General features: G+C 41.8%; 1 long non-coding RNA gene across 4 annotated transcripts; it reads right to left on the minus strand.

The window, feature by feature from the left end:
* Positions 1–1,221: 1,221 nt before the first annotated feature.
* Positions 1,222–9,999, minus strand: LOC109528626 (uncharacterized). Of its 4 annotated transcripts, none has more exons than XR_002170708.1 (5): positions 9,597–9,999; positions 9,157–9,267; positions 7,960–8,021; positions 7,554–7,684; positions 1,222–2,787 (listed from the first exon to the last, which is right to left on the minus strand). It is a non-coding gene; the product is annotated as an uncharacterized LOC109528626 (long non-coding RNA). The 4 variants fall into 4 exon arrangements; XR_002170709.1 differs by lacking the exon at positions 9,597–9,999 and having other exon boundaries at positions 1,222–2,029; positions 2,540–2,787; positions 9,157–9,245; XR_002170710.1 differs by lacking the exon at positions 9,597–9,999 and having other exon boundaries at positions 1,222–2,029; positions 9,157–9,245.
* Positions 10,000–13,112: the final 3,113 nt, after the last annotated feature.

Here is a 13,112-nt window from a genome sequence, read left to right on the forward strand (position 1 = left end):
TGGAGCAGACTTGGGTATTTTACGACCTGCGCCAAATACAGCCCGCTGCCCAGCTGTTCCTGGCCAGCTCAGAGTTGTTTGGAATTAAGAAAATAAAAGGTTTAGTACTTTCAAAGTTTAGCATAATGCGTGTTGGGCCGTGGCCGGCTCTTATTGGCCTGTGGAATGTTGTTTGGAATTAAGAAAATAAAACCTACTTTCAAAAATGTGCATCGTGCGTGGACTAAAATAGCTGAACTTTTACTTTGAAACCTGTTTACAGTGTTTATGCATCGTTTACGTACAGGAAGTCTAGCCAAATCCGCGTGATTAGCAACAAGTCACGGTAACGGTCACTCTGAAAATGTTCGCCCCCCCTCCCCCCCCAAAAAAAATAAAAATAACCTAAAGATGGACGCTGAAGGCTGTGGTTTCAAGAAAACACGAACTGTTTAATAATTATTTACTGAAGTCAGGGGTAAACCCGTGTGGTGAGCCAGTCGGCGTTTTAAAGGAGTATAACGTGAGTCGGCATTAAGAGACGAAGCATGGGGAAAAATAAGACATTTGACCGAGGCTGGGAGAGCGCAGATATCCGAAGATGTGCTAGCAAAAGTAGAAAAACAATTCTATTTTACCAAGCTACACGCAGACCGGGAAGCAGCAACCAGGTCGAGCTTTGTGATAGCCCACAACATCGCCAAGAACACTAAGCCATTTTCGAAGGGGGCATTCGTTCAAGAGTGCTTGGTGGACTTTGCAGCACTAATATGTCCGGAGCATCAAAAGAAGTTCAACAAATCCAGGTACAGACCCTCTCTTACTTGATGAGTATCTGTCATGTGTGCTTCACATCTCCACCTCAAACTTTCAACCTGCTTTGGTGCACTTGTCGAAGCCCAACAGAGGCGAGATTTACCTCCTTGCACAAGAAAAAAAACAAAACACTGAAACACGCTTACTTACATTTATTTCTGCATTCTTTGGCATTTGTGACAAAAATGTTGTGAGTTATGTTACATTATTACTGCCATACAAAATTGTGGTATCTTCATGGAAAGTTCCTTGTGGAGGCTCTCAGTCGTACAGGAAAGTCAGATGACGACTGACAGAACCCTTTCTACGATTCATGGAAAGTTAAAATCAGAAACCATTGTCGTGTTCATGTTACCGAAAAAGAGTTACAAATGTTGCTAAATTACAATTGTTTTGTGTAATATTACTGAATAAATAGTTTGGGCATTTTTTGTAAAATAATGCACTCTCGTTATCTAACAATAACATATACTCATCAGCTTCTGTAAACAATGGCATTTACTTATTTCTAGTAGAAATTAAATCGATACCTGGAGTAGATTTCAAACTTTTGGCCCAACCCTCTACAACATTTTCTGCTTCTCATTTGGCCCCCGGGAAAAAAATGATTGGCCACCTCTGTTCTGGAGCAATACTTAATGAGATCACTGTCACAATGTAGTTTTGACCACATTTCCGACACCACAAGCAAATGTAATTCAATTATTGTTCACACATTAGTCCAAGTTCATTGTAAGAGTAGCAGACATTGTCCTTGGATAAATGAACATGAAAAAAAAAAAGTTATTTCCAGTGGTTCATTCATGGTGAGACGAGATGTGTCCTTCACTGTAACCGATTTCAAATGGTGCTAGAAACAAAAGCAGACTCTGAGCACCAGAAGAAATCGGTCAACCTTGGAGAAAGGACAAAGGGCCCAGGCTGACAAAATATCACTGGCCACTTGTTGCTGACTGAGTGGAGCTTCTGCCGGAACAGCTGATTTTTACTGGCACGTGACTCTCACCTCCCGCCCCAAGAACACTGATTTCAAATGGTGCTAGATGGATGACGATACTCTAAGCCACCATCTGAAACCAGCTTCCAAGGGGGGCATTTCTGGCAGAGAACATCCTAGCATGGGTAAAAACAGCCTTGACGCTTTAGAATCTTGGAAAAATTACAGTCAAACTGGCACATTTGGATGACAAAAGACTCATAGGGGTGTTCTTCATCAGAAGACAGCCAGGACTTCCTTCAAAGACGGGACAAAATGAGACAAACACAAAACATTCAGTATACTGTAGTTTGTCAATAACAATCTGAGTTGTATATTTTCATAGAAGGCTTCATGGAAGCATTTAGGTTCTGGATACAACATAAACTTGGGCCTTCATGTGTGGTGTTTGTGTGTCGTGCCTCCGTGGGTCCCCCCCATTGCGAAAACATGCATGGCAGGTTGGTAAGTCATCCTACTTGAGAGTATAATAATTCACAGTGGTGAGTGAAAATCTTAACAGTTAGTAATGCACCTCAAAGAAGCATGATAAAAAGTATCAATCCTCTCAATCTCATAAAATCCCTTCTAAAACTTATTGCACGGGCCACTATCGCAAAGACGATATTTTTTTTATCAACATTGTGCAGCCCTAATTATCATAGCAACATTTCTCATATGATCGTGCAAGTAGAGTCTATTTAATTTTGTGGCTGCTTTGTGTATAAAATACAAGGCAATCCGAGAAGGGATGCGTCCATTATTCACCAGGGGGATGGGTGGTTCTGAGAGATGGCATGGAGAACTGCTGAAAGGCACCAGAACGCTTCCTGCTCATGTAACACACCCACATCTTATAGTCCGACACTCGATCCAAAATGAAAAGGCCCCAAAAGCTTAGGACGCCACCGTGCATCTCCACATCTGGCCTCTTCGGTCACGCGCGCCGTCTCGCCGCTTCACGTCTCCGCTACGGCACAGATTGTCAAAGATGAGCGAGCGAAGCTCTCCAGTCTCTGTGATCACAAGGAAGTACAAATCAATGGCTGGCAACAGGAGCCATGACGCACACACACTAGCCCAGTGAGAGGGCGGGGCCGGCCCAGGTAGCGACAGGTCACTGACTGGCTGCCAAGTGCAAATCAGCTCACCTCTTTCTCAAGACCACTGACAATCCCTCCAGAAAACACACACCCACATACACTCTGCCTATTTTGTGTGTGTGCTCGTGTGTGCCGACAGCGACAACTCCCACAAATAGCTCTGTTTTTTAACACTGATCAAAGTAAACAAAGGAAGTGCAGCAACTCACTCCAAAACATCCGATATTTATTTTCCCGATAAGATGAAAGACAAAAAAGTACTTATCACGCATCAGATGGAGCAGGACAAGCCTCTTTCTTTTTGGGTTTGAGTTGTTTGTGAGGTCATGTCCAGTATGTGTGATTTTACATAATTGCCACACCGATTACAATGTACGTAAGGTGACCGGCTTCTTCGCACGGCTGACAGTGCACGACTACCACGCTCCCTGCTGCCCGCTTGATGTTTTTGTGCCACTGAATCTGTTGTGTAACGCTTATAAAACATTTAAAGAGACAGCAGGCCTTCGTAGTGCGACCAATCAAAATGGGACCGTGGCAAAGACAGAAACCTATAAACGAGTGTGTACACATACATTCCTATTCTTAAGTCAACATTCAGTGTCACTAGAACTATGGGAAGTAGCTTGTCTTGATTGAACACAAGCCCAAGTGAGGTCACAAGTCTTTGAATGCCACCGTTCGAATGCTGACAAAACACCTGCTCGTCTGACGTGGCTCTGCACGTTATTTTTGCTTTGCTTTTTCAGAGAAGCAAACAATACTTCCTATTTGTCATCTTGTTAAATATTTTGAAATATCCTGAATGCCCATCAGATCATTGCATAAAGCATTATCGGTGGCAAAATCATTCATAAATAAGAGTATTCCAAAATGACGATTATGGAATGGATGAATGAACAAGGCTAATGACTATGCAGTGAAACACTAGGCTAGCACTAAAGAACATGTCCATGCCACCACAGCAGGGGCGGAGCAAAGTGGTGGCCAGGAGTGGTCATGGCCACCCCTTGTCCCTCCGTGGCCAGCCCGCTGGCCACCTCCACATCTCGGGAAAGATTTTGATACTGCCATTTTTACATGGATGCAGTTTTCTTCGACCCCTTGATAATCTGCCACAAGTCATTTAGAGTAACTTCATTTTTTAAATAACAAGCTTACAACTGATCAAAATGAAAATTCTAAAAGAATCTGCCTTCAGTAAAGAGCACTTGATTCTAACAGTTAATGTCAATCAAACTATCACTTCATAGCAAGCGAACAACCTGGCTGAGAAGTCATCGCTTATCGAACCATCCACAGTCACGGTTATATTGCCGCACAAACTGTTGCTACAGATGTCAACAACACGTCGTCGTCCTGAAGTAACATTCAATCGCTTAAAGAAACAAAACAAAACAAAAAAAGACTTAAATTGCGCTGACACTGTATAATGAAGTTTCTGTTGCCAGCGTTTAGTGTCGGCCGTGCTAGCAGCTAGCGGCACTCAGGTGCCCCATATAGGCCGTCGAGAGAGCCATCAGATTACATAGTTTCAGAGGCAGTTTAATGAGACATAAATGACTCCGCAAGCTTTGATGCTGAGAGCCGGACACAGTTGCCGTTCCTGCTGATAACTTTTTAAACAAATCAGGCTTACTCAAGTGTGTTGTTTCAAATGGCAAAGTCGCGACTGTGGTTGTGATGTCACTTTGTCTCATAGACCAATATCTCAGGGGAGAAATTTGTCTAAACTCTCACTTACGTTTGTACAGAGGAAAATAGAGCTTTGCACAGTTTAAATGTAAGTATAAAATGTTGGTTCTTCAAAAATTAAAACCAGTTAGCTGTTCATTATTAAGTGGAAATGTGTTCGTTTAATTTTTATCCAAATACCTGATAATTTGATAGAACTTTCAGTAGGATATCTGAATATCAAAATTTTCGATAGCTGCAGCTCTAAAAATGTAAAAAGCAATGTATAGAATTGTGAAAAAGTAAGAGATTTTCATGTCTTTGTGCTTTGTAGATATAATTTGAAAGGAATGAGCCATTAATCACCAGATGCCGTGACAATTGATTACTCTGCTTGGCTGTTAACTAGCAAATCAGTGAATGAGATAGAAGTAGACTATATGAGTAAACAGAAGCGAAGAATGGCAAAGAAACTGGCATCTTACAGTAAATTAAGCTCAGCAAAATGTTGCTTTTTACTTGCCCCTGTTTATAGTATTAGTGTGTGGGGCAAGGTTTTGTATATCTGTGCATTTCATTTCATGAAAACCTGACTGTGGATGGTATGATAATGACTTCTCGGTTACAGAGGGATTACAAGAATGCAAATGATGAGTGCACACGCACAAGGCCACCCTTTACTGAGGCGTTGTGTCACCCTGGCCACACCGCGGTGAAAAATTTCTGACTACGCCCCTGCGCCACATGCAGGCGTCCCTCAAACTTTGAAACCTTTCTCTGAAAGAGTTGATTCTGGACCAATCAGTGGCTCAACTCCAACTGCCAACCAATTGTGCTGTGCTGTGCACCTTGGAAAGCCAGCATAGAGCGACTCCTATCCAATATGAGCACTGTTTGGCACCACGGCATGTGATGCAGCAACTTGAAGTGCAGCACAAGTGAACGGAAGTGAAGCCAAAGCAGAGTCACCAGGAGAGAAGAGTAAATAGCTTCCCTCGCTTTCTCCCTCTATTTCCTGAGCGCTCTCCAACATATTCTCTCTCTCTCTCTCTCTCTCTCTCTCTCTCTCTCTCTCTCTCTCTCTCTCTCTCTCTTTCATCCGAGCTGTGACATTTAGCCCCTCCCACTGCTCCGTCTCTCCATGACAGAGCAAGAGAGAGAGAGAGGAAATGGGAGAAATCCAAACGAGGTGACGAGAAGTCCAGCCCAGAAAGGACTGCGTCACCACCGCCGCCTCTTCTAACTACGCAGCAGCGAATGCGTCTTGGGAAGGATTTGAGCAAATCCCAGCAGCGCTGCAGGGTGAAAACATGTCACATGACCACAGACGCCAATCTGTTATCTAATTGTAAAGCAGTACCCCGACCGGCGGTCGTCCGTGCTGGATTCCCTCTTCTCCACTCCGGTACCACCAACTTTATTCCCCCTCGTGTGACACGCCCACGCAATGAAGGCGTGAACAAACATGGCTTCACGAGAGACCATGAGAAATCATACGTGACTGCAATCACCCTCCAGATGATGTGGCAAAAAAAGCCATGCTCCAACACCACGGCAGTTCTTGACCAAACATCTACGGCCGTGCTTCGTCACCATTTAAGAAGCTTCCAGAAGAGTGTGCCATTAACCCTTGGCTCGGCCTGCTTTCTGCTGGAACCGCACCTCACCATCCTATCAAAACAATTGTGGTGCATCTTCAGCATCCATGTTGAAACTCCTTTGGCCGGCTAGCTAGAGCTACGCAGCACGCACAAAGACAAACACACATGCAGGCACATTTAGTAGCTAGTGACAGGAAGAACACATCACAACTACCAAGGAGGAAGAAGACGAGGAAGCCTCAGCTGGCCAAAACCACAACGTCCACTTCAGGTGGAAAACTCCATGACTGTGGGCTCCTGTTATCACAGCTTTTTGTTTTCTCCGGACATGAAAAAGTGACGTAGTAACTAATCCAGAAAAAAAAAATCTCTCTCCTGTGTCTGACTCGCCCTCCCTCACAGCATCTCGCGTGCTTTATTTTCATCTGCCGGCAACAGCCCGACTACGATTAGCTTTGCCACTTTCAGCACAAATACACACAAAGTGATCAGACCCCACACAGATGCGTGCGCGCGTGCACGCAGGGCCTCGCGCACGCTCGCGCTGTTCCTCTTCTTCAGTGTGACGCAGCATTTAATTCTCAGTGCTTCTGTATCACTGTTAGCCTCTCCATCACGCTGAGACAAATTCGCTAGCTGAGCATGAGCACAGGGCCTTTAAAGGGACCAAAACACCACATTTCCCTGCTCTCCTTTCAAATACTTTGCCACCCCGCAGGTGTGTCTCTCTCTCTCTCTCTCTCTCTCTCTCTCTCTCTCTCTCTCTCTCTCTCTCTCTCTCTCTCTTTGTAAAAGACAAAATCTGACTCTTCCCTCTGAAGTAAGGCCGAGCCTCTTCCATCACCTGACAGCACTCGGCTTTTAAAGGGACATCACCAACTTGTACAAGAACGGTAGATGTGGCCCTTAAAATGTGGGATGGTGCTAATATGTCTCACAAGTGGTCATGCTAACAATATGTTCTCATCTGATGCTTATCTAATGTATTATTATCTCGTGTAATGTTTGACAGAAAATGTTAATTATTCAAAAATTGAAGCTTTGTTGTTCCTTCCGAAAAATATCAAATTAAATCAAAAATAAATTTCTATTTAGGTAGTCGCTCAATTTATATCATATACGCATACTATATTTACATATACAGTGTAAATTTGTATGAAATTTAAAGTTATTGTGGTAAGTATTTCATCGCATACAGTACATCTGACCGTTCAAGAAAACCAAATAAAAGTATCGTGTGATATGTTCAGGCTTTATCCGGATGATGGTAATTCGTCCTGGCAGCAAGATTGAAACACTGTTAAATAATGCGCACCAAGAATTAACAGCATCAATATTCACATATGTGAGTGTGTGTGATACGTTATAAATGTAACTGAGGTGAACTGGGATGAGCAAGCTCACCTTGGCATCCTGGAGACGATGTTTCAATTTTGCTTTCTCATTTGAATGCGACCATGCTGCCTCTACCTCTGGGAGAGCCCATGATGTCCCATTTCCCACAGCAAACGAAGCTCACCGCCATAGGTCAAACCCTACATAACATAACAAAGTATAAACAATCAGCAGTTTACACTTGTGACAGCATGACAATGTCAAATAACATTAAAAATTTGGATTTTTTTCTAAAACAGTAAGACCAAATTTACACTCTTGTGTGATATTCCTCCTCCAGTTGGTGATCGTAGAATTAGCATTAGCTAACTAGGTTAATTACCCTCTTGGAAAGATGTCCAGTCCATTTCATTGATACATACCAAGAAACAAAAGAGGATTTAGTTAGGGCAAATAAATATATGTGCCTGTTTACCTCTATTTAAATTTAAACATGTTCTCATCTGTTTTCATCAGCTCGTAGTCCAAATATGCATACTGTCAATGAAAAAAACAAGTATTAGAGCCCCCCCCCCCCGACTCCCCATCCACCTCCTCATCGCCTCCACCCACTTCACAGATTCCAGAGGAAAACCCGTTATTATTCCAAGACATGTCAAACAGTGTGTGGTGGGTTTCAACACTTACTCAGAGCTCGGCAAACTGCGGCCTCAAAGTCTTGGACAGGCCAAAATTACCTTTATCCATGATAAAACGTGCGCGCGCGTGCGCACACACACACACACACACACACACTTACACAGAACAGGTTCTGCTCACCTTCAAAATAGAGAGCATCTCAGACTAAGTATCTTGTCTTGTTATAATCCTTCATATTATCATCTACCCTTATGATGGTAGTCTTTAATAATAATAGCTTCTTTTGCTGTATTTTTAAGTATGTCACGTCGTCATGTATTAGCTATGAAGTCACATACAGTTTTAAACTGATGTGCAATGTTAAATGTCGCTCAAACAAACAAACAAAAAGGATCTGATTCCCTTTCAAGCAGATCAGGACCCGGCAAGAGATCTGAAGCAAACAGCGCCCTTTCGTGTTCATGAATCCAACTGCACCCAGGAAGCTTTGTTTACATCAGGAATAAAAAGTGCGTATGACATAGAAACCTCTGGATGGATTTGATCTGGGGCCTGTGCACTGCAGCATTTTGGGTTTATCACATACCCAAAACCGTATCTACCCGCGAAATTAAAAATAAAATAATAACTCTGGGGCTAATTTATTAAAGTGGGGTTTAAACACTCAAGCATTTCCTACCTACGCTCGCCCAAGACCATTTAATAAAAAAAAAAAGCCCATTCATAAATAACTTGGAATTTTTTTGTGACCTGTTTAAATTGCTTTGTTAGATAAACTGATACCAGTGCGCTAAATCTATATTCATTTGGTAAGTTTTATATGGAATCGAGTCAATTAGTCAAGTAAAATGTTTTTATAGAGCCCTTGATCACAAAAGACTCTCAAAAGGGTTTCCCAGCCCACAGTTGAAAAAAATTACGAAATCTGTATTTTTATTTTTAAATTCCAAGCATATGATTCAAAGTGAATGAGGAGAGAAATCAAGTCAAGCAGCATCACTTCTATCGTTACGCAGTGCAGCGCTTCACCAACCTCTCACTCCTGAAGTAAATAGAAGTGCGCAACATCCTCTCGCATCAAGCATCCGTCCAGCACCTCGTCAGCTCAACCTGGGACATGAATCTGCTTCTGCTCGTTCCCGTTCTGAAGGAAACATCTAAGTGTCGATATTTGGGCCTTACTTTCCGGGTAAGGTAAGGGAAAACACGCTGGCAACTACGCACTTCGTATTAGGCCATGCGTAATTTGGGTTGTTGATTTCATAACCCAGAAGAGCCATTCGAAGTGAATCACAAGTGAACATACAATGACGTCATATTGAAAACGTAACGCACTGTACTGTAAAATCACATTTTTTTTCACACATATCACATTTGCTTCCAGCGCGCCAAACAAGTTCACATTTGGGAATTTGGTTTGTAATTATACCGCTTAACGTAAACAACTTCCTCATTTAAAAGGAGACCACTTACCGAGAGCGCATCTTTCGCAACAGCGTCTCAAGAGTTACGACACCGCTTCCAGAACCTCCCATCCTGCTCCCGGTTGCTATTGAGGCGACTGTGGCTTGACAAATAAACTCTACGCAACGACATTTTCACGGCAACACTAACAAGCCACGCCTATGGGAACACACCTCCGCTTTCTGATTGGATATTGCACGGAATTGCGTCGCAGGCGTCACGTGCTTTTGACGTAAATGTTTACAAACAGGCAAAGAGCGGGCTGGATTTCACAAAGATGAAGAAGGCGGTGTGTGCAGTTCACTCACACAAGCTTCCGCTGTCGCTACGTCTTCGTTTCTGGCTTTATTTGGGTCAAAGACAGAGCAGCTAATCACAACATTTCGTTTCCATAAAGCAGAATAAGAAGGAATAATATTTACCCCACTGACTTCATCTATCTATCTATCTATCTATCTATCTATCTATCTATCTATCTATCTATCTATCTATCTATCTATCTATCTATAACACATTTAGATGGCCTGTAGGCTACTTTTGACTTAGTTTTGATAAAAAGATAATGTCGAGACCTTATGTTTTTGCTGTTGTTTTTGTTGTTCGTACGTCGGCTGTATTTATTTATATAATTGTAAGTCTGATTGGAACCAGGTGATTTTGTGCTTGCATTTTCACGTGACTGCGTCAAATCTAATTGAATTTATTACGAAATGAATTAGCCTTTAATTGGACCCTTCATGAACAGCAGGGGGAGTGCTAACCTCACATTTATGGGTTCCTTCCTTCACGTTCACAGGCATTTCCCTCACGGATGCTTAACCAAATATGATTGGTAAACTGGATTCTGTCCCAGCTGACTTTCGGCCAGAAGTAGGGTGTGGTGGTGGGGGGGGGGCGGTTCACCCTGAACTGGTCACCAAACAAAAAAAAAATTCATACTCACTTATATGGTTCCAGAAAATTCACAATCATAACGGCCCTCTGAGGGAGACTGTAACTACAATGTGGCCTGCGACAAAAATGAGTTTGACACCCCTGATTTAGAGTATTCATTTAACCTGCAAACCGAAGGTCAGAAACATAAACCCCTATTCTCAAAACTGTGCTTGCCTGTTTGAAGCAATACATTTTATTATGTTCTTTGCGTTTTGTAGCATTTTTCAATTTAATTCATGAATAAGATGCAGGGGACAATGCTGTCGTAGATTCTCTGTCCCTGGAGCGCGAAGTATTTAAAGGACACTCAATCACTTACTTAGTCCAACGCTGTGATGATTTGCGGGTCACATACAGCACAAACCACTCAGCAACCACTCTGCCAACTCTCGTATGTTCATAATTTTGCCGTAATATTTCACTGCATATTCCCTGCGTGATTATCCAATTGGGTGCTCTGCAGAAACCAAGTTTGGTAAATAATCATTGGTGTGAGTCCAGCTGAAAGAAGTCCAGTGCGTGCTGTGTGTTGGACAGCTCAGCACAACTGGAAAAAGATACAATGCCTTCCAGATTGTTTCCCCCTGCAGATGTTTGGAAATGCAGCAATGTGCAGGAAACAGATGTAATATCAACCATAGTTTCTGTTGTTTCTCAATCCTTTGGTGTCAATGGATTCCATGAACAAGTTGTAAGATTTTGGGCTGTTAATCAGTTGGTTATTCCCGGGAAAATTCCCCATAGGATGATATACATTTCAGAAAGAATGCAACATCCTTAATCCGGGGTGTACACAATAATCTCAATTTGGTGTCAGATTTGTCACCTCCCCTTTTCTAAAATTCAATAGCATGCTATCTATCTACGCTTTCTATTTTGAGTGCTTTACAAACTGCTCTGACATATTGCTCCGCATGAGCAATTATCTACTCAAATGAGAGTTCAGAGCGCGATAAGAGTTCATCCCTTTTTTTTTCGAACACATTGTCTCACTTGTTACAATTACAAAATATAGCAACAAAAACAACACAAAGGTACTTCAACTTTTAGTTATTCACTGCAGTTCCCATTCAATTCCTGTATTCCATCTAGGTTCAGTACTGTACCTCTAAATGTAAGTTTAAAGGTCCCATGCCACACTTCTTTGACATTATTATTATTATTTTTTTTTTATATGTATAATCATTTATGTCCTTTTGTAAGGTGTTTCAAAATAATGTGGGTTGGAAATGCCAGGATGCCCTTTTTCAAGATACAGTAGTTGGCCAGCTAGATTGCTCATCATTATTAGATATATAAATAAGATTTCCTCTGATTGAATGGATGTTCTTCTTAATGTGAAATATGGAAAACAGTTTTCCTCTGATTAGTAGTTTGCCATGGCCATTTTACTATTGTTGTGAAACGGAATTCACCGAGTGTTGGTGACTCACACCAGCTCTTTTGAGCAATTTGATAAGTGGACGCCCGAAACGGCGAGCCAGTAGAGGCAGTTGAGGCTGCACATAGTGTATATTGTACTTCAATATACACTTCAGCTGTGCAGCTGTCGTGCATCACAATCATGCCATTACTTCAAGGCTGTCCTACCAACAACTGAGCGTTGGATAATTTGCCTTGCTCAAGCCATTGCTCATGTATAATTTTCTCGACGTTCCTGATATTGCTCTATTTTTCTTGGTCCTTATTTATTGTTCTGCGTTTTCCAGTAAGTAGTCATTTAGTTTTGATAAGTGTTGTCCTTTTAAGACAAGCTATTTTTATCTGTGTTTTCCTTGCCTTTTGCAAGCGCCTTTTGTTTCTCGTTTTACCCTGTTGTGTTCGTATTTTGTTGGTTTTGCGCCATTTTTTCCTGTCAATCAATATATATATATATATATTTTTTTTACATATAATAAGTCTGCGTTTGGAGAGTCCACTTCTGTCCGCAACCTTCCGCACCCTGACAATCACAATTAATAAACCATAGAAACGTAGAGTACCTATGAAGGATGAAGCGCGTTGCCACAGAAAGGTGAAAGGGGCAAAAATACAAATACATTTTGGCAACAATGACAGCAAGCTTTGCTATTTCACACTTTGGCATGTAACAAATTCTAAATACAGTTAAGTATTGTTGTAATTCACAATACACATCAACGTAATCTATTTGTATGATTTAGCAGTGGCCGGCTGTGTCTGGCATTCTTAAAACCTTAAAATGTATTTTTAGCGTGTGTGAAAGCTAGTGTTTACAAAGCCTTCCCAAACAAAATTTGCTCAAAGAGTGAAACTGGTTTGAAAATGCTTCGGCGTTTGTCCCCTCCAAAATTGAAGCCATTAATTCCCGAACTTCTCAGAGGTTGGTGGGTGATGCAAAGTTTTAGCCTTGTACAAGACTCAGCGGCGCCTCTGTTCAGCCATCAGACACAAATGATGTTTTCATGAGGGACTACAGAAAGCAGAGAATTCCTGTTAAGAGGCTGAATTCAGTGGATTTTATACAGTTTTAAGTTAAATAGTGACAATCAATTACTCGATTGCCAAACTACAGTAGTTGTCCATTTGAAAATCAGTTTTTTTGTCGAGTCATAGATTAATTTGAATTAA

This window comes from Hippocampus comes, unplaced genomic scaffold (assembly GCF_001891065.2).
Source record: "Hippocampus comes isolate QL1 unplaced genomic scaffold, H_comes_QL1_v1.1 scaffold174, whole genome shotgun sequence".
NCBI classification, from domain to species: domain Eukaryota; kingdom Metazoa; phylum Chordata; class Actinopteri; order Syngnathiformes; family Syngnathidae; genus Hippocampus; species Hippocampus comes.